The sequence below is a fragment of the Muntiacus reevesi genome, unplaced genomic scaffold, assembly GCF_963930625.1.
Source record: "Muntiacus reevesi unplaced genomic scaffold, mMunRee1.1 SCAFFOLD_138, whole genome shotgun sequence".
NCBI lineage: Eukaryota > Metazoa > Chordata > Mammalia > Artiodactyla > Cervidae > Muntiacus > Muntiacus reevesi.
In genome coordinates this window covers 24,053-48,411 of record NW_027077978.1, presented here as the reverse complement: position 1 = coordinate 48,411, position 24,359 = coordinate 24,053, and the positions used below count along the sequence as shown (strand labels likewise).

At 37.5% G+C, this 24,359-nt stretch overlaps 1 long non-coding RNA gene across 1 annotated transcript in view; it reads right to left on the bottom strand.

The window, feature by feature from the left end:
- Nucleotides 1-24,359, bottom strand: part of LOC136155304 (uncharacterized) — a 33,166-nt gene that overhangs the window by 4,635 nt on the left and 4,172 nt on the right. Inside the window, exons 2-4 of the long non-coding RNA XR_010660766.1 lie at nucleotides 12,764-12,842; nucleotides 6,673-6,984; nucleotides 4,698-4,828 (exon numbers count right to left, since the gene is read on the bottom strand). This is a non-coding gene — a long non-coding RNA (uncharacterized lncRNA). The remainder of the gene's footprint in view (nucleotides 1-4,697; nucleotides 4,829-6,672; nucleotides 6,985-12,763; nucleotides 12,843-24,359) is intronic.

Below are 24,359 nucleotides of genomic sequence, written 5' to 3'. Positions count from 1 at the left end.
TTGGAGCTTCCGGATCAGTTCTTCCAATGAATATTCAGGGTTGATTTCATTTACTATTGACTGGTTTGATCTCCCTGTAGTCCATGGGACTCTCAAGAGTCCTCTCCAACACCACAGTTCAATTCTTCACAGTGAAGCATCAATTCTTCACTGCTCAGCCTTCTTTACAGTCCAAATCTCTCATCCGTATATGACTACTAGAAAAACCATAGCTTTGACTATGTGAACCTTTGTCAGCAAAGTGACGCCTCTGCTTTTTAATATGCTGTCTAGGTTGGTCATAGCTTTTCACCCAAGGAGCAAGTGTCTTTTAATTTCATGGCTGCAGTCACCATTCGCAGTGATTTTGGAACCCAAGAAAATAACATCTGCCACTGTTCCCACTTTTCCCATCGACTTGCCATGAAATGATAAGACAGGATGCCATGATCTTCATTCTTTGAATGTTGAATATTAAGCCAGCCTTTTCACTCTCCTCTTTCACCTTTATCAAGCGGTTCTTTAGTTCCTCTTCACTTTCAGCCATTAGAGTGGTATCATCTGCATATCTGAGGTTGCTGATATTCCTTCCAACAATCCTGATTCCAGCTTGTGAGTCTCCTAGCCTGGCATTTCTCATGATGTACTCTGCATATAAGTTAAATAAGCAGGGTGACAATATACAGCCTTGATGTACTCCTTTCTAGATTTTTAACCAGTCTGTTGTTTCATGTCTGGTTCTAACTGTTGCTTCTGACCTGCATCTCCTTTTCAACACACATTAGAATCAAGCACTTCTCTATCTTCTGGTCCTCCTTTATCCACCTTTCAATATCCACTGCCATCAGAGGCACTCAAATGTGTGCCGAGGGGCCCAAGAAGGACTATGCCTGGCAGTTCAATCAGTACAGCTGGGACACAGTCAATTTCAACTACACTTGCTGGGTACAAATCCCTCTTCTATTATCTACTTGCTCACTTTAGGAAGGGACTCAAAAAACAGTATTTTTCTGAGAAAACAAAACAAAACAAAACAAAGTGACTCTAAGAAGTTCACCATAAAGGTAGCAACAGTCTCCAACTCTCTGTGAAACTGTGTAAGAGGGAGAAGAAGCAAAAGAAGCAAGCACCCTCCTCACCTTGCCTTTTTTCATACAGATGGTACACGGAAGTGGCCCAACAGTAGATGAGAAGTTTCTCTTTATTAAAGTACTACAGCTAATTCTACAACCCTTAGTGAATTAATAAAGGTAGACATTAAGTATAAATGCTGTGAATATCACAAAAAGATGTTATGTGCTTTCTGGTGGAAGACCACTATGCTACCTATGAAAGTCTCAGGCATAGAATGAGGGCCTGAGACCAAATCTGATCACATTGCTAGACCCAATACCAATTTACAGGGAATACAGAAGACAGAGAGATAGGTCAAACTTCACCATGCAGATGTTCCTAGCAAAATTCAGACTATGGAAAACTTGAGAAGACAAATAACTTTGGTTATTCAATAAATATACAGCAAAAATCTAAGAGACAAAGAAGAAATCTATAGATTAAAAGAAACTTCAAAGACACACTAACCAATCTCTGTGCATGGACTTTATCTGGCCCTTGTGTCACATAAATTTAAAAATTATGACATTTACGAAGCAACTGCAAATTTGAAATCTGATGCTACCGAGGAACTACTGTTAGTTTCTTTGGGAGTGTAATAATGGCATAATAGTTATGTATTCTAGGTGTCCTCTGGCTGCAGGACTGCTTTAGCAATTCTGGGCCTTTTGTAGTTCCATAGAAATTTTAGTATTATTTGTTCTAGTTCTGTGAAAAATGTCATAGGCATCTTGACAGGAATTGCATTAAATCTGCAGAGTGCTTTGGGACTTCGGACAATACTACCAAGCTACAGTAATCAAAACAGCATGGCATTTGTACAGAAACATGACAGATAGACACACAGACCAAAAGAACAGGATAGAGAACCCAGAAGTAAACCCACATACCTACAGTCAGTTAATCCTTGACAAAGGAGATAAGAACACACAACGGAGAAGAGACGGTCTTTTCAGCCAGTGACACTAGGAAAGCTGGACAGCTACATGTAAATCAGTGAAGTCAGCACACACCCTCACACCATAAACAAACAAGCCCCCAAAATCCCTCAAATTGTTTTAAAGACATAAGTATAAGACATGATACCATAAAACTTCTGGAAGAAAACATAGGCAAAATAGTCTCATAGTCTCAAATTATAGCAATATTTTCTTAGATCAGTCTCCCAAGGGAAAACAAATAAAAGCAAAAATAAATAAACGGGACCTAGTCAAACTTAAAAGATTTTTTTCCAGTAAAGAAAACTATCAACAAAACAGAAACACAGCCTACAGACTGGGAGAAAATATTTGATTGACAGTCAATATCCAAAATGTACAAACAGCTCATACAACTCAGTATCAAAAAAATAAAAATAAAAAATAAAAGCAACAAAAATCAAAGGATGGACAGAAGACCTAAACAGACATTCCTTCAAAAGGCATACAGATAGCCAACAAATCATGAAAAGATGCTCAACATCACTGATTACTGAGAAATTCAAATTAAAAATGGCCACCATCAAAGCAAAAAGTCTGGAGAGCATGTGGAGAAAAGGAAATCCTTCTACACTGTTAGTGGGAATATAAATTGGTACAGCCACAATGAAAACCGGTATGGAGGTTTCTTAAAAAACTAAAAATAGAGTTACCACATGATCCAGCAATCTCACTCCTGGGCATAAATCCAAAAAAGATGAAAACTCTAATCTGAAAAGATAAATGCACCCAAATGTTCACAGCAACACTATTTATATTAACCAAGACCTGGAAAGAACCCAAGTACCCATCAACAGATGATGGTTTTAAGAAGATACAATGGTTTAAGAAGTCACAAAAAAGAATGAAATACTGCCACTTGCAGCACCATGGATGGAGCTAGAGAATGCCATACTAAGTGAGGGAGTCAGACAAAGACAGACATTATATGAGATCACTTATATGTACAGTCTAAAAAATAATACAAATATATCTACACACAAAACAGAAATAGACTCACAGACACAGAAAACAAACTTACGGTTACCACAGATGACAGAGAAGGACAAATTAAAGGTATGGGATCAACAGATATAAATAATCCAAAAAATATGTATATGTTACTGAATCACTTTGCTGTAGAGCTAAAACTAACACAATAATGTAAATCAACTGTATTTTCAATTTAAAAGAAAGTATTCTTAGACACAGAAAACAAACTTATAGTTATTAAAGGGGAAATGGGAGGAGGGATAAATTAGGAGTATGGGATTAACAGATACATACACTTTGATATATATAAAATAAACAAGGATTTACTTTATAGTATGTGCATGTGTGCATGCTAAGTCGCTTCAGTCACATCCAACTCTTTGTGACCCTATGGACCATAGCCCGCCAGGCTCCTCTGTCCGTGGGATTCTCTAGGCAACAACACTGAAGTGGGTTGCCATGCCCTCGAGATCTACCCAACCCAGGGATCAAACCCGCAGCTCTTTTGTCTCCTGCACTGGCAGGCAAGTTCTTTACCACTAGCACCACCTGGGAAGCCCTAGGGAATTTTATTCAATATCTTGTAATAACCTAAAATGGAAAAGAATTGGAAAAATACAATATAACTGAATCACTTTGCTGTATACCTGAAACTAACAATGTTAGGAATCAACTACATTTCAATTAAAAAAATGTTATATTCTGTAAATACACAGTGAAGTATTTAATATTTAAGCAAAAAATGATGATGTCTGGGATCTTTTCCAAAAATAAAATCAGAGGACAAAGTATATAGGGTACCTGCAGATTACTCTATTACTCTGTTTGCCTCTGTATATATTTGAAATTTTCCATAATAACAGGCTTAAAAACATATTATTGGCAGTGGAAAAGGTTCTCCTACCATTTCATCTCTTTCCCAGTCTTGTTTGAACTTCATCACTACTTACTGGTTGTCTCACTAGAGATCTGGTTCTAAACATTAAATGGAAAAGCTGAGATCGATTCATAAATGAATTACACATAAAGTTATATACTAAGCAAGTAGGGATCTAGCCCATATAATTTATTTCTAGCTTTCTCTTTTCATTTAACATTCAAGGGAGATTAATCACAGATCAAAAATCCCTCTTTCTAGAAGGGATGTTAGTTATCCCTTCCAACCTACATATATTCATTGCTATTATCTACTATTTATTTATCAGGGACTGTGGGGATATAAAAATGAATAAAACTGGAAAGAATCTTTGTCTTTCTGGAGCTTACAATTTAGTAGGGAGAACAGAAATAACCACATAAATAAATATAAAACTGCAAATGTGGTCTTCAAGGTGAGAAGAACAAGCGAGGACAGCCTGTAATGGGATGTGAACAGTTCAAGCCTCTTGAGAGAAATCACGCTAAAGTTCAGACACACACAAACTGCTGTTAACTGAGTGAAGTGGGATGAGAAGGCACAAGAGGGAACGGGCAGATGGTGTGCAGGCTGCAGCAGAGGAAGCCGTCAAGGGGAAGTCCTGAAGGGCCAGCGTGGCAGGCGTGCTGAGAGCAAAGGGTGACAGACAGCTGGCAAGTTTAGGCAGGAGCCAGGTTATACAGGTCGTAGTAAGGCTTGTCTTTTTCTGAGAATCAATGGATGCCAACAAAGGATTTTACCAAGAGGGTGATTTACTCGTGAAAGATCATTCTGGCAGAGTGGCTGTGGGCAGGAAACCAGGTGAGGTACAATGAACTTCCTTCCCCAAGGGCACTAGGGCAGGAGCTTGATGGATCATATTACTGTGATTCTGAGAAAGTCAAAGAGATTATTTTCAGTTTTGTTAGTGTCAACTGTTTTGTCTCTGGAGCAAATAACAAAAGAAATGAACAAACCCCAAGAGTCTGACAGGTAAAGGGATTTTGGCATAACTGGATCACAGTCTCACAGACACACCTCTTATCTACATTAAGATCTGGAAGTAGCTGTAGCGTCATTAATGTGATTTTGGTTTTTGTCTTGTAAGTTTGTTATGATTTTATCGCACACTAAAGTCTTACATTTTTAAATGAAGCCTATGGTTCTTTTATGGTTTCCTACTCACTTCATGATTATAAAAACTCTATGCTCATTTCCTTAACTTTTAATATTTCTAACAGTTTTCATTTGGGGGACTTCCCTGGTGATTCAGTGATTAAGAATCTGCCTTCTAATGCAGGGGATGCGAGTTTGACCCCTGGTCTGGGAACTAAGATCCCACATACTGCAAGGCAACTAAGTCCGAGGGCCACGACTTCTGGGCCTGCACGGCGTAACAGAAGATCCCGCATGCCGCAGGGAAGAAGATCTCACATGCCACGACTAAGACACAACATAGGTAAATAAGTAAACTGTTTTTTAAAGTTTTCATCTTTGACATTAAATCTAATATATTCAGAGTTAAATTCTGATATAAGAAATGAGATAAGAATTCAATTAAAAAAATAAATATTGAGCTTATTGGCTAGGTGAGGCTTTAAAGGATATAATAATTGAAATATGACCCCAAAGTATTAATAGTGGGTCTTAATCCTAAAGCAAAAAAAAAAGATTTTTGTCAAGAAGACAGAACTTCTTTCTACATATGTGTAGGAACACATGATAATCTCAGAGAACTCCCTAAGTAGTAGACAAAGAACCCAAATGTACTATTGGAATATAATTTTTTTTTGCCCTAATTTACCATCTGTAGAGTATTATCCAGTACAATGTGGACCAGTAATATTAAAATGAAGTATATTTTTGTTTAAATGTGGTAAATTTAAATATTTAAATTAAGTATGAGACATTTTAAGCTTTAAATTTTAATGAACTAATAGAACAAATAAATAGTATCATTAAAAGTAATCTATAGGCACTAAAGGAATATTTTATATCAACAGTAAGAAAATTTCCTTAAAATCAACTTAGTTGAAACTGTATTTTAAAAAATCATTCATTTAAAACATAAAATATTGCTTGAAAAAATGTGGAGAATACAGAACACTCCAAAGAAAAATACTCATTAGGATACATTCCAATCAAACTCTAATAGAAAACTGATGGCAGCACAACAAGATAATGTTCTACATTTTAAAAAATTGTCTTCCATAATTTTGCTAAAGATGATAATAGTAAATATGACTAGGGTATTTATTTACTTTTATTTTAATGGGCATTAGAATTGTTTATTTAAATGCTAGGTTTCTATAATCCTGGAATACAACTGAAGATGAAAATATTAACTCTTTATGATTTTTTTAAAAAACACAAAAATATCTTAGAATGCCACAGAGAAAGAGCAAATCTATTCAATGCAAGCAGTAATAACTAGGTCAAATCACATATGACCAAAATGCAGCTTAGTATTTATTTTTCAAAGAAACTCTACTCACATTAATCATTTTAGGCTAAAACAGAGACACATACTTTAGAGCTATAAAATATACTTGGAAATTTGAAAGCTTCATAGTTAAATATAATAAAGAAAAATGACATAGCATTTTAGTACTGAATTCTTCTGGAGATATCCATTTAGGAAGGAAACAGGTCATGTGAGAATCATCTCACTCAGTATTTCTTTTAAAATATTTAAATAGTTAACTAGAAAAGAAATTAATAAAATAATCTATTTACCTGACCGCTACCCACAGTTGCCATGTTGATTTCTGCCACTCCTTGACCTTCATTCTGCCGTTCGGCTTCATGTGAGCCAGCTTCATGCTTGCTCTGAGATGACCTCTGTTAATATGGAGTTAACATCAATACATACAAAAATGGTGCATGCTTTCTCAGCCCACAGCTTTCCTTCTTTCTTGCTCTAAAGCTCTGAAGGCCTCAATGACACAGGTTCACAAAAGCACGGAGCTGCACTCCATAGCCTCCAGCGGGCTGTCAGCTGCCTGTCTCGGTCACAGCAAAGTGAAGTGTGTCCCTCGAACACTAGGGCTGCACAAGACAAAGGGTTTTCTGAGACCCACAGAAACACCATCCTCCACCAGCTGTGCTCACATCACTATCGGGGACATAACCCAACTAGAGCAAATAACTGTCTTTTCCGCAAGGTCACATGGTTCTGGTATTTAATAGAGCTGCAAATATAGCAGTTACTATAGCTTATAAATACCTTCTATGTAAGTATATTTATACTTACACACACATATATTTTTATATACATCTGCTAATAAAAGTAATATGAAACCAACAGATAAGCTCTTAGATTCTAATATGAATAAAACCAAAACCTTTTCTAATGTAACCACCATCTGTTAGGTAAAGTGAAAGGGCAAGATTATATCCAGTAAAAGCAGTAATTTCAAGACAGATTATATCTAGTACAAAGCAGTCACTTTGAAAACTATCACCACAGAATCAAAGAAAGAAAATAATCAAGTATCTTTTATAGAAACAATTACCAGTGTGCCTCCTCTAGGAACATTATAGGCAAAATTAAAAATTACACATTAAAAATTGTGACATAATAATGGAAAACTATGTTACAAAATGGCTTCCACTGGAATTTATTTAAACATAAAGCTTTCCTAGACCATTTAAAATGTGACTTTAAAATAATTTACATATACTATTTCCATCAATAAACAAGTGTAAGTTATACATAGGCAAAAGAGAAGTAGTCCCAATAATTCAGAAACAAGAAAAAACAGTACCTTGGGAAAGTGATACCATAAAATTCAACAAAATCATCTAAAGCAGAGAATACAAAGTCAGTGAAGAGAAAAAATGAATCAACGAGCACTAAATCTACAAAGATTTGACACTGACATCACTGAAGATGTCAATATAAAAGTAATTATTGAGTATGTGCTATGTCAGTTACTTGCAATAGGGCTGGAGAACACAGTACTGACAAACCCAGGCATCGTTCAACGCACTCTTCCAGATTTAGTCTAGTCAGGGATGCTATCAAATAATGAAAGAAACAACAGTAAAGTTAAACACTTCGACAAGCACTCTGAAAAAAGAGCACAAGTTGCTTATAAGGATATATAACAGAGGGACATCAGACATTGTGGGAGTCGGGGGAAGTGCTCTCTTAGGAAGTATTGTTTGGACTGAGATCTAAAATATAAACAGGAGTTCTAGGAAACGGGATATGGCAGAGGATGAAGGAAACAGAGACCACATGCAAAAATTTAGGGAAATAGAGACCATATGCAAAGGAGCTGTGATGAGAGAAACGTGGTTTGCTCTAGGATATCAAAGAATTACAGTGTGAAGAGTAGAACAGAGAGATGGTTAAAAAAAGGAACTTAATGATTTTGTTGAATTTTAGTGTGATTCTCAGATGGCACTCATGCCCCCACATAACCAATACTCTAAAGGAAAAAGGTGCATGTATTCTGATCGTTTAAACTCAAATTTTGAATGGTCTAAGAAGATGGGAAACACAAGAGATCAACTTGCAGACTAAATATTAAAGTAAGTGGGAGATGACAGTCCTTTACACCCAGGGAAGCACTGATGCTTGGAGACAGAGGTCAACCTGAAGGACTGCACGACAGACTGGATACAGTGAGTGGAAGAAGAGATCTGGGGTCACAAACTACTCTTCTGTTTCTTAGCTCACACAGCTGAATAATGGTGGTACCATTCATGGAGACAGATAATACTAAAGGAGAAGGAGGATTTGGAGGATGTGGGGGTCACAAGGAGGACTTAGGAGGAGACCATCATTAGTTGTGCTTTGGTTACGTTGGATTTAAAATGCCTTTAAGACAATTCACCCACTTTAAGTGTACAACTCAATGACATTGAATAAACTTACCAAGAATCACTATATTTCAGTTTTAGACCATTTTCATCATTCTAAAAAGATCCTTCATGCTCATTTATAGGTAATCCCCATTCCCACTCACAGCTCCAAGTAACTATGACTCTGCTCTGTAAACTCGTCTTTTCTGTACGTTTATTGTAAATGGAATATACGGACTTACATGTCTAGCTACTTTTACTCAGTATAATGTTTTTGAGGTTCACCTCAGTTATAGTGTGTGTCAACAATTTGTTCCTTTTAATTGCCGAGTAGTATTACATTGTAACGGTATACATTTTATTTATTGATTTACCAGTTGATACACTTTTGCATTTTTCTACTTTTGGGCTACTGTGAATAATACTTCCATGAATATTCAAATTAAAGTCTCTGTGTGGACATATGTGCTCATTTCTCTTAGATAGCTAGAAGTGGAATTGCTGGGTCATATGGTAACTATACCTTTAATACTTTAGATAACTGCCAAACTTTTCCAAGTGGCTGAACCATTTTACATTCCCATCAGCAACATATGACAGCTTCTATTTATCCACATCCGTGCCAATGCTTATTGTTTTCCTCACGATTACAGCCATCCTAGTGAGTATAGAGTGATATAGCATTGTGGTTTTAACTTGACTTCCTTAACATCCAATGATGTCGAGCCTATTTTCATGTGCTTATTAGCCATTCCTATGAATTTTTCTGGTGAAATGTGTATTCAAATCTTTAGCCCATTTGTAAGTTGGGTTGTCTCTTTATTAATGAGTTATAAGAGTACTCTGCATGGGATTTTAAAAACTATTTCTCATTGGCTATTTTCTAGAGACTATTAAATCATGCCACAATTTTCCTTATAGCTCCCATCTTTTGGGGCCCCTCCCCCCCAAATGGTATACATTTGTCAGTAAATAACCTATAGAATACAAAAGAAAGTGGTAGGACTGGTTGCCTCATGTACCCTCTTGGAACTTCTGAGATTTGAATCAAGTGCAATAGTTATATCATCTGAGTTATATCCTGCATCTAGATCTTAAACCAGAATTGTTAGCAGGTAGGGCAAAGATAGTGTTATAAGATGCTTCATGGTGGAGAAATTATTTGGCAGACATCTTTTCTTCTCAGTACTGTATGTGAACTAATTTATGAGTATCTGATCCCGTTTTCTCCATTTTCTAGCTTCTCCTTCTGATAGTAATAAAGAAACAGCAAACAGTAAAATTAAAAACCTTTCTTTCTTAAATAAGACATGATACCTTCTTTTAGTTTATATTCACTGAATAAATGTAACGACTTAAGGCTATGAAAAATATGGCCATTTTTATAACAAAAAGAAACAAGAATAGACTAGGTTATGGTGGTAGACAGTTGGTCCCAAATCCAATGATATAAATGAAATCTTGAACAGATAAAAAAACACAAACAAGCCCCCAACCTGCAATAAACTTATAATTGTACTGATAATGAGAACTATTATTAACAAATGACAGTTTTTCTTAGGAATTTCTAGAGGCCAGAATGTTGGTAACGTTTGGAAATGTACTGACAGTGAGTATATTATACCAGGCAAATGATGACCAAAAGAAGCCCCGTGCAGCAATACTAACAGCAAAGAAGGCTATTTAACACACATGAAAGAGTCAATCAAGTAGAAAAAATAAGTGTAAATATTGATTTAGAAATTTAAAAAAAAACAACCCTGTTGATGCAGCCAAACAGTAAAAATCATAATACAAGAAAGATGGTGAATAAAAGCTAACTATAACTAAAGAAGCTAGAAAAACAACAGCAAACACTCAAAGCAGAAAAAATATATATAAAAAGAAAATATAAATGCAGTGCTGCTCAATAAAAAACAAAAGTTGCCTCTCTAAAAACAGTTTTAAAAATAGAGTATAGTAATTTTGATCAAGGGGAAAAAAAAACAAAACACCACAGATAAACTACCCTGGAAACCCAAAGGGGCCATAATAACCAGAATGCCACATACAGCAATGCCAATGACATTGAAAAAGGAGTAAAGAGATAGTTTTGTTTTAGTTTGGAAAGAAAAAAACAGTACTGAAGAGTTAATATTGCAAAAAGGACACAGTCTGTATATTACAAATATTTGGTTCATACTGACTTAAAACATCCAGATTAAACTACTTTTAGCAATATGACTATTACACTGAACTTGACTACTTAGCAAGTACATGTTTCTACATATTTCAAATTCAAATGTACTGAAGCCAAAGCTTCTAAGAGATTTAAAAAGCAAGGCATGCATGACCAGAGTCTTAAAAGACACTGTTTTCAAAATTATACTTTTTGACATTAGAATTAGTTGTCTTCTCTGTGTGTAAATGGGCTTGCACTAAGTTTCTGCCTCCAAACAGAACTGTTCATTATCCAGTCAGATTCTCAGGGCTGGCAGTAAGTGCTGTTGCTGTGGTTTACTTGCCAAGTCATGTCCGACTCTTTTGCAACCCCATGGACGGTAGTCCACCAGGTGTCTCTTTCTACTGGATTTACTAGGGAAGACTACTGGGGTGGGTTGCCATTTCGTTCTCCAGGGAATCTTCCCGACCCAGTGATAGAACCTGCGTCTCCTGGGCTGGCAGGCGGATTCTTTACCATCGAGCTACTTGGGAAGGATGCTGGTGATGAAAGGACACGTCAGATTTGTTTCGCATACAAAAGTTTTCTCTCACTCTAAAAGCTGTGCAGCTACTATAAAAACATTACAAAACTGGCCAAACTAAGAAAACAAGGAGGTATTAGCAGTGGTTACCTGCCTTTTCATATTATTTCTGAAAGACTGTTTGTGCATATTAAAAAATGGGATCAAAGTGTACATACTATTTTGTATCTCATAAACATTTTAAAATATCAACAAGCACTTCATCATGTTTTTAGTAATTATAGTTAGAAAAAAGCACTAGGTTGATATTTCATTCTTTGCATTCTCTTCTTTTTTCCTGTATGATCTGGAATGTGAGTCTCAATCTGGCTGCATATTAGAAACTTTGCATTGGTATATCCCCAAATACTGAGCCAATTTTTCCTAGCAACAATTCTGTATTGTTCAATGAGGACTTTTATTCAACACTTTTTGCTCTTATTGCAGAGAGACAGGTCATCCTGTAGTTGACTTAAGAAGAAATACTTTATTTTCTCTGAGCCTCCCACATGCTATTTTTCCTTATTCAGCAATAGTTCATTTAAGTTCCATGTAGGTTTTCTTTTTATTTACCCATAAACAAAGTGACAAGTGCCCAAATTCAGTGGCTATAAACAGATAGCTGAAGGGATGGTTTTTTATACCCCATCCTTCTGTGTAGTGATCAAAACCAAATTTCAGCTGAAGAGCTGACAAATATGGTTTTAACCCCCTTTTTAATCCTCATTTCCAGAAGTACCTAGTGTAACCAACTCTGGAAACTTTCAGGACTCCACAGTGTAAAATGAGTTGCTTTGTGACCTCCTACTGCTCACTCTGGGGTCAGCTCTCTACCATAATCTAGAAGAATTGTTTGTTTATCTGCTTTGCAGTTCTCCAAATTTTATTGTCACCTTCCCTGGTATTTGTGCTTTTTCATTTTACCCTTTTACTGTCATTTTAATGAAGTTTGTAAAGTAAGCACAGATAAATGTATATGATCAACTTTTACTATGGATTACACAAGGAGATAGCTTATTTACAAACTGTTAGTAGCCAAATTATATGTAAACAGATAACTGAAGTAAGGTATCTATTTATGGCTCTATAAGCTTTAATTGCATAAAAGTTATGAAGAAATCATACTAGTATAGATTTTTGAAATCTATACTTAATTTAATGAAAAAGCTTATCAAGTGTCTCAATTCTCTAGAGCATCTATTTCAATGACGCCATGCTAATTATACATATTTTCTTTTCTTAGAACAACCACCTATCATTATAACTACAAACAAAAGAGACAATTCACTAACCTTCGGTTGCTTGGGACTGTAAAAGCTGTCGTATACGAAGTATGTCCTTTTCTATTTGTTGAATTCTGGTTATTCTTCGCTAAAATAAAATAAGTAACCAAGTTAGATCTATTTTTATTAAAAAAAAACATTAGTTTTTAATATTAATTTAACATTAACCATTCTATGGTTACCATTTAAAAGTAGGATTATATCAAATCATTCTTTTTTCTATGCCAAGTCATTCTTATGTGAGAATTAGATACATATACATATACATATTCATATACTGAGGACATCAGTGCATCAGTTCAACTTTTTAACATATCTAACTTTATAAAACAGATCCCTAAATTTAGGAAAACTGTACAAATGCAAGTTATGTATCTACTTGGACCATAAAGAAAGGTGAGGGCTGAAGAACTGATGCTTCTGAACTGTGGTGTTGGAGAAGACTCTTGAGAGTCCAGTGGACCACAAGGAGATCCAACCAGCCCATCCTAAAGTCCTGAATATTCACTGGAAGGACTAATGCTGAAACTGAAGCTCCAATACTGTGGCCACCTGATGCGAAGAGCCAACTCACTGGAAAAGATCTTGATGCTGAGAAACATTGAAGGCAGAAGGAGAAGGGGACAACAGAGGATAAGATGGTTAGATGGTATCATGGATTTCAACGGACATGAGTTTGAGCAAACTCAGGGAGACAGTGAAGGACAGGAAAGCCTGGCAATGCTGCAGTTCACAGAGTAGCAAAGACCTGGACATGACTGAGCAACTGAACAACACATGATACATAACAGTGTGAAACTGGTATATAAAAGCTGTTCTCAAAAACTTTCAAAAAGAAAATTACATCTGAATTTAAACTTTTATATTAATTCAGATGTCAGTTCAGTATAATGAGTTTATGTAAAGTATGGCATCCTGTAAAGAGAAAGAGCATCTGATTTTTTTTAAGAAGCACCAGTACGTAAACAATAAGAACAATCTTCCCTAAAGTTATTCCTATTACAGGTCAGCAGTACCTTTCAGAGTTAGCTTTCCCAAATACTTCAGCTAAACATTACTCCAAACACTAAAGATCACAATGATGGTAGGAGTTATTGCTTCCCCCATATACTGAGATCTTCAAGTGAACACAAAGCAGTAACTACAGATCAAACAATGTGGAAGTGAAAAATGTGGGAAATGTTTTAAAAATAAGTACTGCCAATATTTTATCATCAACTGCCAGAATTCCATAGTTGACACTGTAACATTGGTATAAGAAACTGTATTGTAAGAGTAATTGTTTCAATGAGGAAAAAGTGTCAGAAAATAGACGGAGTGATTTGCAAACTTTTTATGATTATGCACCCATCAATGAAAGATTTTTGAGCATGTATACTTCAATAGATAATTAAAGTATTATAACAAATAGCTTTAAGTATATACAGCTAAAAAGCTTACATACAAAACTTACCCTTGAATCATACATAGTTTTGTTTAAATACAATGTCCTTATGATTTTATTGCCATAGTAGGAATCATTATTGTTGCTGTTTTTTGGAAAAGTTCAAAACAGATGTGCTCACCAAAAAAGAAACCTTCCTCTCTCAGTCCCTCAGTTGTATCACTACAACTATGCTAATTCTCTATCACAATTCTGAAAATAGTGAACTTAAGGTAAATAATCACACTCCTCTCTCACGCTAGTAAAGTAATGCTCAAAATTCTCCAAGCCAGGCTTCAGTAATACATAAACTGTGAACTTCCAGATGTTCCAGCTGGTTTTAGAAAAGGCAGAGGAACCAGAGATCAACCTGCCAACATCCGCTGGAACATCGAGAAAGCAAGAGAGTTCCAGAAAAACATCTATTTCTGCTTTATTGACCATGCCAAAGCCTCTGACCGTGTGGATCACAAAAAACTGTGGAAAATTCTGAAACAGATGGTCACACCAGGCCACCTGACCCACCTCTTGAGAAACCTATATGTAGGTCAGGAAACAACAGTTAGAACTGAACATGGAACAACAGACTGGCTCCAAATAGGAAAAGGAGTACATCAAGGCTGTATATTGTCACTGTGCTTATTTAACTTATATGAAGAGTACATCATGAGAAATGCTGGGCTTGAAGAATCACAAGCGGGAATCCAGACTGCTGGGAGAAATATCAATAACCTCAGACACGGAGATGACACCACCCTTACGGCAGAAAGTGAAGAACTAAAGAGCCTCTTGATGAAAGTGGAAGAGGAGAGTGAAAAAGTTGGCTTAAAGCTCAACATTCAGAAAACTAAGATCATGGCATCTGGTCCCATTACTTCATGGCAAATAGATGGGGAAACAGTGAAAACAGTGGCTGACTTTATTTTCCTGGGCTCCAAAATCACTGCAGATGGTGACTGCAGCCATGAAATTAAAAGACGCTCACTCCTTGGAAGGAAAGTTATGACCAACCTAGATAGCATATTAAAAAGCAGAGACATTACTTTGTCAACAAAGGTCCGTCTAGTCAAGCTTATGGTTTTTCCAGTGGTCGTGTATGGATGTGAGAGTTGAACTGTGAAGAAAGCTGAGCACCGAAGAATTGATGCTTTTGAACTGTGGTACTGGAGCAGACTCGAGAGTCCCTTGGACTGCAAGGAGATCCAACCAGTCCATCCTAAAGGAGATCAGTCCTGAATATTCATTGAAGGACTGATGCTGAAGCTGAAACTCCAATACTTTTGCCACCTCATGCGAAGAGTTGACTCACTGGAAAAGACCCTGATGTTGGGAGGAATTGGGGGCAGGAGGAGAAGGGGATGACAGAGGATGAGATGGCTGGATGGCATCACCGACTCGCTGGACATGAATGTGGGTAAACTCCGGGAGCTGGTGATGGACAGGAAGGCCTGGTGATCTGTGATTCATGGGGTCGCAAAGAGTTGGACATGACTGAGCGACTGAACTGAACTGAAGGTAAATAATATTTTCTATTTAAGACATTTTACCGTGTCCAATTTTCACCATGAAAACATGCTGAAGAAGAAATACTTTTAGTAGCTCTCTAAAGATTCTGCAGAGATGAGTGATTACTTCTACATCAGACACCAAATACATCCTGGCATTACAGAAACAACAAAACTATCTACACTTATTAGTTTCATAATATTTCATTGTTTTCCTCTCTCTATATAACCAGCTCCCCCTCACCAATAAAGTCCCAAGTCAAAATTTTTAATATTTAGAGGGTGAAAACAGGAAAATATACCTAACATTCCTCTTCACAGAACTGTATTTCTGTATTGCTATTAGGTCACTAGACCCTGTAATCAAGTCTGCACCTTGATGACTGCTTCCACAATAACATTTGTGCTTTCGTTACTCAACATAAAATGGAAGAAGTCAGTAGCACTTCTTTCCATTCTCTGTATGACAATCTTGAATATTTATGAAATTAAATAAAATGCAACATGCTTAATTGTTCAGGCATATAGACATGGTATGACTTTTGAAAAACTGATATAAAAATTATTTAGTAATATAATTTGATATATATATTGAAATACCATGTAGAATCAAACCCCATACTCGCCAGAGACACTCAGAGGGCTCAAACAAACTTTATGTGCACCAGGACCCAGAGACTCCACAGAGACGGAGACAGAACTGTGTTTGGGTGTCTCCTGTGAACATGTGGGTCAGCAGTGGACTGCTGCAGAGGCAGGGGCTCTGAGTACAGTAGACCTGAGTATGGCATAAGCTGTCTCAGAGGAGGTCACCATTAACCCAACATAGAGCTGCCAGAACTCACACAGGACTGGGGAAACAGACTCTGGGAGGGCACAAATAGAACCTCGTGTGCACTAGGACCCAGGAGAAAGGAGCAGTGACCCCACAAGAGACTGACCCAGACTTGCCCATGAGTGTCCAGGAGTCTCTGGCAGAGGCAGGGGTCGGCGGTGGCCTGCTGCAGGGTCAGGGGCACTGGATGTAGCAGTGCAGGCATGTGACCTTTTGAGCGAGGTCGCCATTATCTTCACTACCTCCACCATACTTTGGCCTCAGATAAATAACAGGGAGGGAACATAGCCCTGCCCTTCAACAGAGGATTGGATTAAAGGTTCACAGAGCATGGCCCCGCCAAACAGAACAAGACCCAGTTTCCCCCTCAGTCAGTCTCTCCCATCAGGAAGCTTCATAAGCCTCTTATCCTGATCCATCAGAGGGCAAACAGACTCAAAACCACAATCACAGAAAACTAACCAAACTGATCACATGGACCACAGCCTTGTCTAACTCAATCTAACTATGAGCATGCCTTGTAGGGTCAACCAAGATGGATGGGTCATGGTGGAGAGTTCTGACAAAACATGGCCCATTGGAGAAGGGAAAGGCAAACCACTTCACTATTCTTGCCTTGAGAACCCCAACAACAACATGAAAATGCAAAAAGGCAGGGCACTGAAAGATGCACTCCCTGGGTTGGTAGGTGCCCACTATGCTCCTAGAAATAACTCCACAAAGACTGACGAGATGGAGCCAAGCAAAAACAACATTCAGTTGTGGATGTGATGGTGACGGAAGCAAAGTCCAATGCTGATAGAGCAATACTGCATAGGAATGCTAGGTCCATGAATCAAGGCAAACTGGAAGTGGTCAAACAGGAGATGGCAAGAGTGAACGTCAATATTTTAGGAATCAGCAAACTAAAATGGATTGGAATGGGTGAATTTAATTCAGATGACCATTATTACTACTGTGGGAAAGAATCCCTTAGAAGAAATGTCATAAGTCAACAAAAGCACTCGAAATGCTTGGGTGCAGTCTCAAAAATGACAGAATGATCTCTGTTCATTTCCAAGGCAAACCATTCAGTATCATGGTAATCCAAGCTTGTGCCCCGACCGGTAATGCTGAGGAAGCTGAAGTTGAACGGTTCTGTGAAGACCTACAAGACCTTCTAGAACTAACACCCAAAAAAAGATGTCCTTTTCATTACATGGGACTAGAATGCAAAGTAGGAAGTCAAGAAACACCTGGAGTAACAGGCAAACTTGGCCTTGGAGTACAGAATGAAGCAGGGCAAAGGCTAATAGAGTTTTGCCAAGAGAACACCCTGGTCATAGCAAACACCCTCTTCCAGTAACACAAGAGAAGATTCTACACATGGTTTTCACCAGACGGTCCACACTGAAATCAGACTAATTATATTCTTTGCATCCAAAGATGGAGAAGCTCTATAGAGTCAGCAAAAACAAGACCAGAAGCTGACTGTGGCTTAGATCATGAACTCCTTATTGCCAAATTCAGACTTAAACTGAAGAAAGTAGGGAAAAACTACCAGACCAATCAGATATGACCTAAATCAAATCCCTTATGACGATGCAGTGGAAGTGAGAAATAGATTCAAGAGATTAGATCTGATAGACAAGACTGCCTGAGGAACTATGGACGGAGGTTCGTGACATTATACAGGAGACAGGGAGCAAGACCATCCCCAAGAAAAAGAAATGCAAAAAGGCAAAATGGTTGTCTGAGAAGGCCTTACAAATAGCTGTGAAGAGAAGTGAAAGGCAAAGGAGAAAAGGAAAGATACACTCATTTGAATGCAGAGTTCCAATGAATAGCAAGGAGAGATAAGAAAGCCTTCCTTAGTGACCAATGCAAAGAAATAGAGGAAAACAACAGAAAGGGAAAGATGAGATTTCGTCAAGAAAATTAGAGATACCAAGGGAATATTTCATGCAAAGATGGGCACAATAAAGGACAGAAATGGTATGGACCAACAGAGGCAGAATGTATTAAGAAGAGGTGGCAAGAATACACAGAAGAACTGTACAAAAAGATCTTCACAAACCAGATGATCAAAATGATATGATCACTCACCTAGAGCAGACATCCTGGAATGCGAAGTCAAGTGGGCCCTAGGAAGCATCATTACGAACAAAGCTAGTGGAGGTGATGGAATTCCAGTTAAGCTATTTCAAATCCTCAAAGACGATGCTATGCAAGTGTTGCACTCAATATGGTAGCAAATTTGGAAAACTCAGCAATGACTGCAGGACTGGAAAGGGTCAGTTTTCATTCCAATCCCAAAGAAAGGCAATGCTGAAGAATGCTCAAACTACCACACAATTGCACTCATCTCACATGCTAGCAAGGTAATGCTCAAAATTCTCCAAACCAGACTTCAACAGTATGTGAACCATGAACTTCCAGATGTTCAAACTGGATTTAGAAAAGGCAGAGGAACCAGAGATCAAATTGCCAACGCCTGCTGACTCATCGAAAAAGCAAGAGAGTTCCAGAAAAAACATTTATTTCTGCTTTATTGACTATGCCAAAGCCTTTGACTGTGTGGGTCACAACAAACTGTGGAAAATTCTGAAAGAGACGGGAATACCAGACCACCTGATCTGCCTCTTGAGAAATCTGTATACAGGTCAGGAAGCAACAGTTAGAACTGGACATGGAACAACAGACTGGTTCCAAATAGGAAAAGGAGTACGTCAAGGCTGTATATTGTCACCCTGCTTATTTAACTAATGTGCAGTGTACATCATGAGAAATGCTGGGCTGGATGAAGCACAAGCTGGAATCAAGACTGCTGGGAGAAATATCAATAACCTCAGATATGCAGATGACACCACCCTTATGGCACAAAGTGAAGAAGAACTAAAAAGCCTGTTAATAAAAGTGAAAGAGGAGAGCGAGACAGTTGGCTCTAAACTCAACATCAAAATTAAGATCATGGCATCTGGTCCCATCACTTCATGGCAAATAGATGGGGGAAACAATGGAAACAGTGACAGACTTTATTTTTTGGGACTCCAAAATCACTGCAGATGGTGACTGCAGCCGTGAAAGGAAAGACGCTTGCTCCTTGGAAGAAAATTTATGACCCACCTAGACAGCACATTAAAAAGCAGAAACATCACTTTTCCAACAAAGGCCCGTCTAGTCAAAGCTATGGCTTTTCCAGTAGTCATGCATGGATATGAGAGTAGGACTTAAAGAAAGCTGAGTGCCGAAGCATAGATGCTTTTGAACTGTGGTGTTGGAGAAGACTCTTGAGAGTCCCTTGGACTGCAAGGAGATCCAACCAGTCCATCCTAAAGGAAATCAGTCCTGAATATTCATTGGAAGGACTGACGCTGAAGATTCAACTCCAAGACTTTGGCCACCTGATGCGAAGAACTGACTCATTTAAAGACCCTGATGCTGGAAAGACTGAAGGCGGGAGGAGAAGGGGATGGCAGAGGATGAGATGGTTGGATGGCAACACTGACTTAATGGACATGAGCTTGAGTAAACTCCGGGAGCTGGTGATGGACAGGGAGGCCTGGTGTGCTGCAGTCCATGGGGTTGCAGAGTCCGACATAACTGAGCCACTGAACAGAAGTGAACTGAATAGTTCAGTATGAATTCAGGACAGCTCTCAAGAAATTAGGAATAGAAGGTAAATTCCTTAACGTGATAAATGGTATCAAAAACCTTAAGTAAACAGCATACTTAATCGTGAAATTTCAGAATTCTCTTTAAAGCCAAGGTGAGATGAAGAAGACCAATTATCATTGCTTTATTCAAAGATGTATTACATTTCTTATATAATACAAAGAGGGAAAAAAGGACTGGAAAAGACAAAACTGTCATTACTTGGAGACAATTTAACATCTAAATGAAAAAATCCAAGAAAATCTTAAACTACTGAGACAATCTAACAAAAGAGTTCAGGAAGAGTCCTGGATACATCAAATTTAGTAATGTAAACTAGAGAAAATTCCATTCACAATAGCAACAAAAACTAAGATATCTAGGAATAAATGAAAAAAAAAAAAGATGTGTAAGAGGATCATGAAGAATATGGACTACAGAGAATGAGATGTTTGGATAGCATCACAGACTCACTGGACATGAATTTGAGCAAACTGTGGGAGAAAGTGAAGGACAGGGAAGTCTGGTATGCTGTAGACCATGAGGCTGTAAAGAGTTGGACATGACTTAACAATTGAACAACAAGGGTTTTATGAAGAATGTTATAAAGCTTTTCTGAAGGGCATAAAATAAGACCCAAATGAATGAGATACAAAACGAGTAACAGTACCTAATATTTACTTGGAATTTGCTAAACTCCAAGGGTTTTATGCATATTAACTCATTTAATCCTTACATTTTTTACAGGGAATCATTTTCTACATTTTACCAATGAGAAAACTGAGGCAGAGTTTAAACAAGATCACTGTGCTGATAAGTGACACGGAATTAGAATCCAGAGACCAATCTTTCAACCAAGATCCAATCTTCATACTGTAAAGATATAAATTCTCCTGAAATTAATTTATAAATTCAATGTATAACTAATCAAAAGTCAATAAGGTTTTTCCTTGAAGAAAATAAGCTGATACTAAATTTCAAATAAAAGAGTAATGAAACAGAATATAAACACATTTTTACAGACGTAAATAAGTAGGACTCATACTACAAGACTTAAGATTAATAAAATTATAGCAAATAAAACAAGTGTGGTATCCAGAGAAGCTAAAACAGACTAATGGAACAGAGTTCACAAATATTCAGCAAATACAACTTCTCAAATGCCAAAAACAGCATTACTAATCCATGGGGAAACAGAGATGCATCCAATAAATGTTAATGGAAAATTCTGTTAACAACATAAATATATATCTATCTGTGTGTATCTGTATGTCTGTATATATCACTAATTATATAATTATTGAATAGAAATTATACTGCATATAACATATACTATATACACACATTTAAAAATCATATGCATGAGTGTTTATATATATATATACATAAAATTAGATTCCTACCTCTAAAACTAAAAGATGATGCTATGAAAGTGCTGCACTCAATATGTCAGCAAATCTGGAAAACTCAGCAGTGGCCATCGGACTGGAAAAGGTCAGTTTTCATTCCAATCCCAAAGAAAGGCAATGCCAAAGAATGCTCAAACTACCTCACAATTGCACTCATCTCAAACGTTGGTAAAGTAATGCTCAAAATTCTCCAAGCCAGGCTTCAACACTACATAAACTGTGAACTTCCAGATGTTCAAGCTGGTTTTAGAAAAGGCAGAGGAACCAGAGATCAAATCGCCAACATCCGCTGGAACATCGAGAAAGCAAGAGAGTTCCAGAAAAACATCTATTTCTGCTTTATTGACTATGCCAAAGCCTCTGACTGTGTAGATCACCACAAACTGAGGAAAATTCTGAAAGAGATGGGAATACCAGACCACCTGACCTGCCTCTTGAGAAACCTGTATACAGGTCAGGAAGCAACAGTTAGAACTGAACATGGAACAACAGACTGGTTCCAAATAGGAAAAGGAGTACGTCAAGGCTGTATATTGTCACCCTACTTATTTAACTAAAGTGCAGTGCTCGCTTTGGCAGCACATATGCTAAAATTAACTAATGTGCAGAGTACATCATGAGAAACGCTGGGCTGGATGAAGCACAAGCTGGAATCAAGACTGCCAGGAGAAATATCAATAACCTCAGATATGCAGATGACAGCACCCTTATGGCAGAAAGTGAAGAACTAAAGAACCTCTTGATGAAAGTGAAAGAGGGCAGTGAAAAAGTTGGCTTAAAGCTTAACATTCAGAAAACTTAAGATCATGGCAACTGGTCCCATCACTTCATGGAAAATAGTTGGGGAAACAGTGGCTGAGTTTATTTTTTTGGGCTCCAAAATCACTGCAGATGGTGATTGCAGCCATGAAATTAAAAGACACTTACTCCTTAGAAGGAAAGTTATGACCAACCTAGACAGCATATTAAAAAGCAGAGACATTACTTTGCCAACAAACATCCGTCTAGTCAAGGCTATGGTTTTTCCAATGGTCATGTATGGATTGTTGGATTATAAAGAAAGTTGAGTGCCGAAGAATTGATGCTTTTGAACTGTGGTGTTCAAAAGAGAAGACTCTTTTTTTTTTTTTTATTCCCCATCCCGATCCCCTCTCCCACCTCCCTGGAGAAGACTCTTGAGAGTCCCTTGGACTGCAAGGAGATCCAACCAGTCCATCCTAAAGGAGAGCAGTCCTGTGTATTCATTGGAAGGACTGATATTGAAGCTGAAACTCCAATACTTTGGCCACCTGATGTGAAGAAATGAGTCATTTGAAATGACCCTGATGCTGGGAAAGATGAGGGCGGGAGGAGAAGGGGATGACAGAGGATGAGATGGCTGGATGGCATCACCGACTCAATGGACATGGGTTTGGGTGGACTCCGGGAGTTGGTGATGGACAGGGAGGCCTGGCGTGCTGCGGTTCATGGGGTCGCAAAGAGTCGGACATCACTGAGCAACTGAACTGACTTACTGACCTCTAAAACATATATAATAGCAAATCTGAGATGAATTAACGATCTAATTGAAAAATAAAACATTAGACTTACTAGAAAAAAATAGGGTATATTTAAAGATAGGAAAAGATGTAAAAATAGGTTGAAGAAAGCACAAATACGACAATATAACTAATTTAGCATTACAATAAAAAATAATTTTTTGTTATCATTAAGCAAAAGTAGGTAACAGATTTGGCAGGGAACAGTTATGAAATACATCATGTATAACAGATGGGTATTAAGAGTATATTAAAATATCTCTCAAATATAAATGAATAAGACATCTAACAATATGAAAAAAACAGCAAAAAGAAAATCTTAAAAGTCTAATACATATATGAAAAGATATTCAACTTCAGTAGCACTCATGAAAGTATAAACTAAATGACAAGATAATGTTTCATATGCTCATTGATTGTTAATTATAAAGTTTGACTCACAATTTCTGAAGGAAAAAAAGAAAACAAGAGTCAAAGGAAACAGAATTCTCATATACTCCTGGGAGAAACGCAAACTGATAAAATCATTTTGAGGGCAATCTGGCCAACACTATTCAGAACACTCCTACCTTAGGACCAGCAATTATGCTTTCAGGTATGTGTACCAGAGCAGAGGTCAGCAAGTTAAGGCTTGCCAGTCATCTGTTTATGAATCATGTTTTACTGAAACACAGTCATGCTCATTTGCTCATATACTGTTGTCTATGGTTGCTTTCTTGCTACAAAGGCAGAGTTGAGTAGTTGCAACAGACCACATGGCTGACAAAGTCTAAGCTACTTACCATACAGCCCTCTAAGAAAAAGACTCTTGACCTAGAAAAACTTTTGTGCACGTTTATAGGATATGGATAAGTATGTTTATCAGAGTTGTTTCAACAGTGAGAAATTATAAATCACCTAAATATATGTCAAGCAGAAAACAGGTAAAGCTACACAGAACTATGTCATCCATGTATTTATAAAACATTACAGCAGCACAGAAGGATAAGTAACTTTCGTTCTACCAATCCCCAACTCCCAGAAAAAGCTCTTATGAATAAGCTGATGTACATTTATCCAACCTTTTCTTACACGCATAGAGGAGAGTAGGGAGCACCATACTATGAGCCCAAATTTGTGTTGAACAAATAAAGAAACAAATAAATAAATAACCAAACTGTTAATGGAGACAGGCAGAGACTAATTCAAATAGGCATGGGCAAGAGTGGATTTTGTTTCAATTTCCCCAAAACTGTTCCACAGTCATTTGTATGTGTTTTATT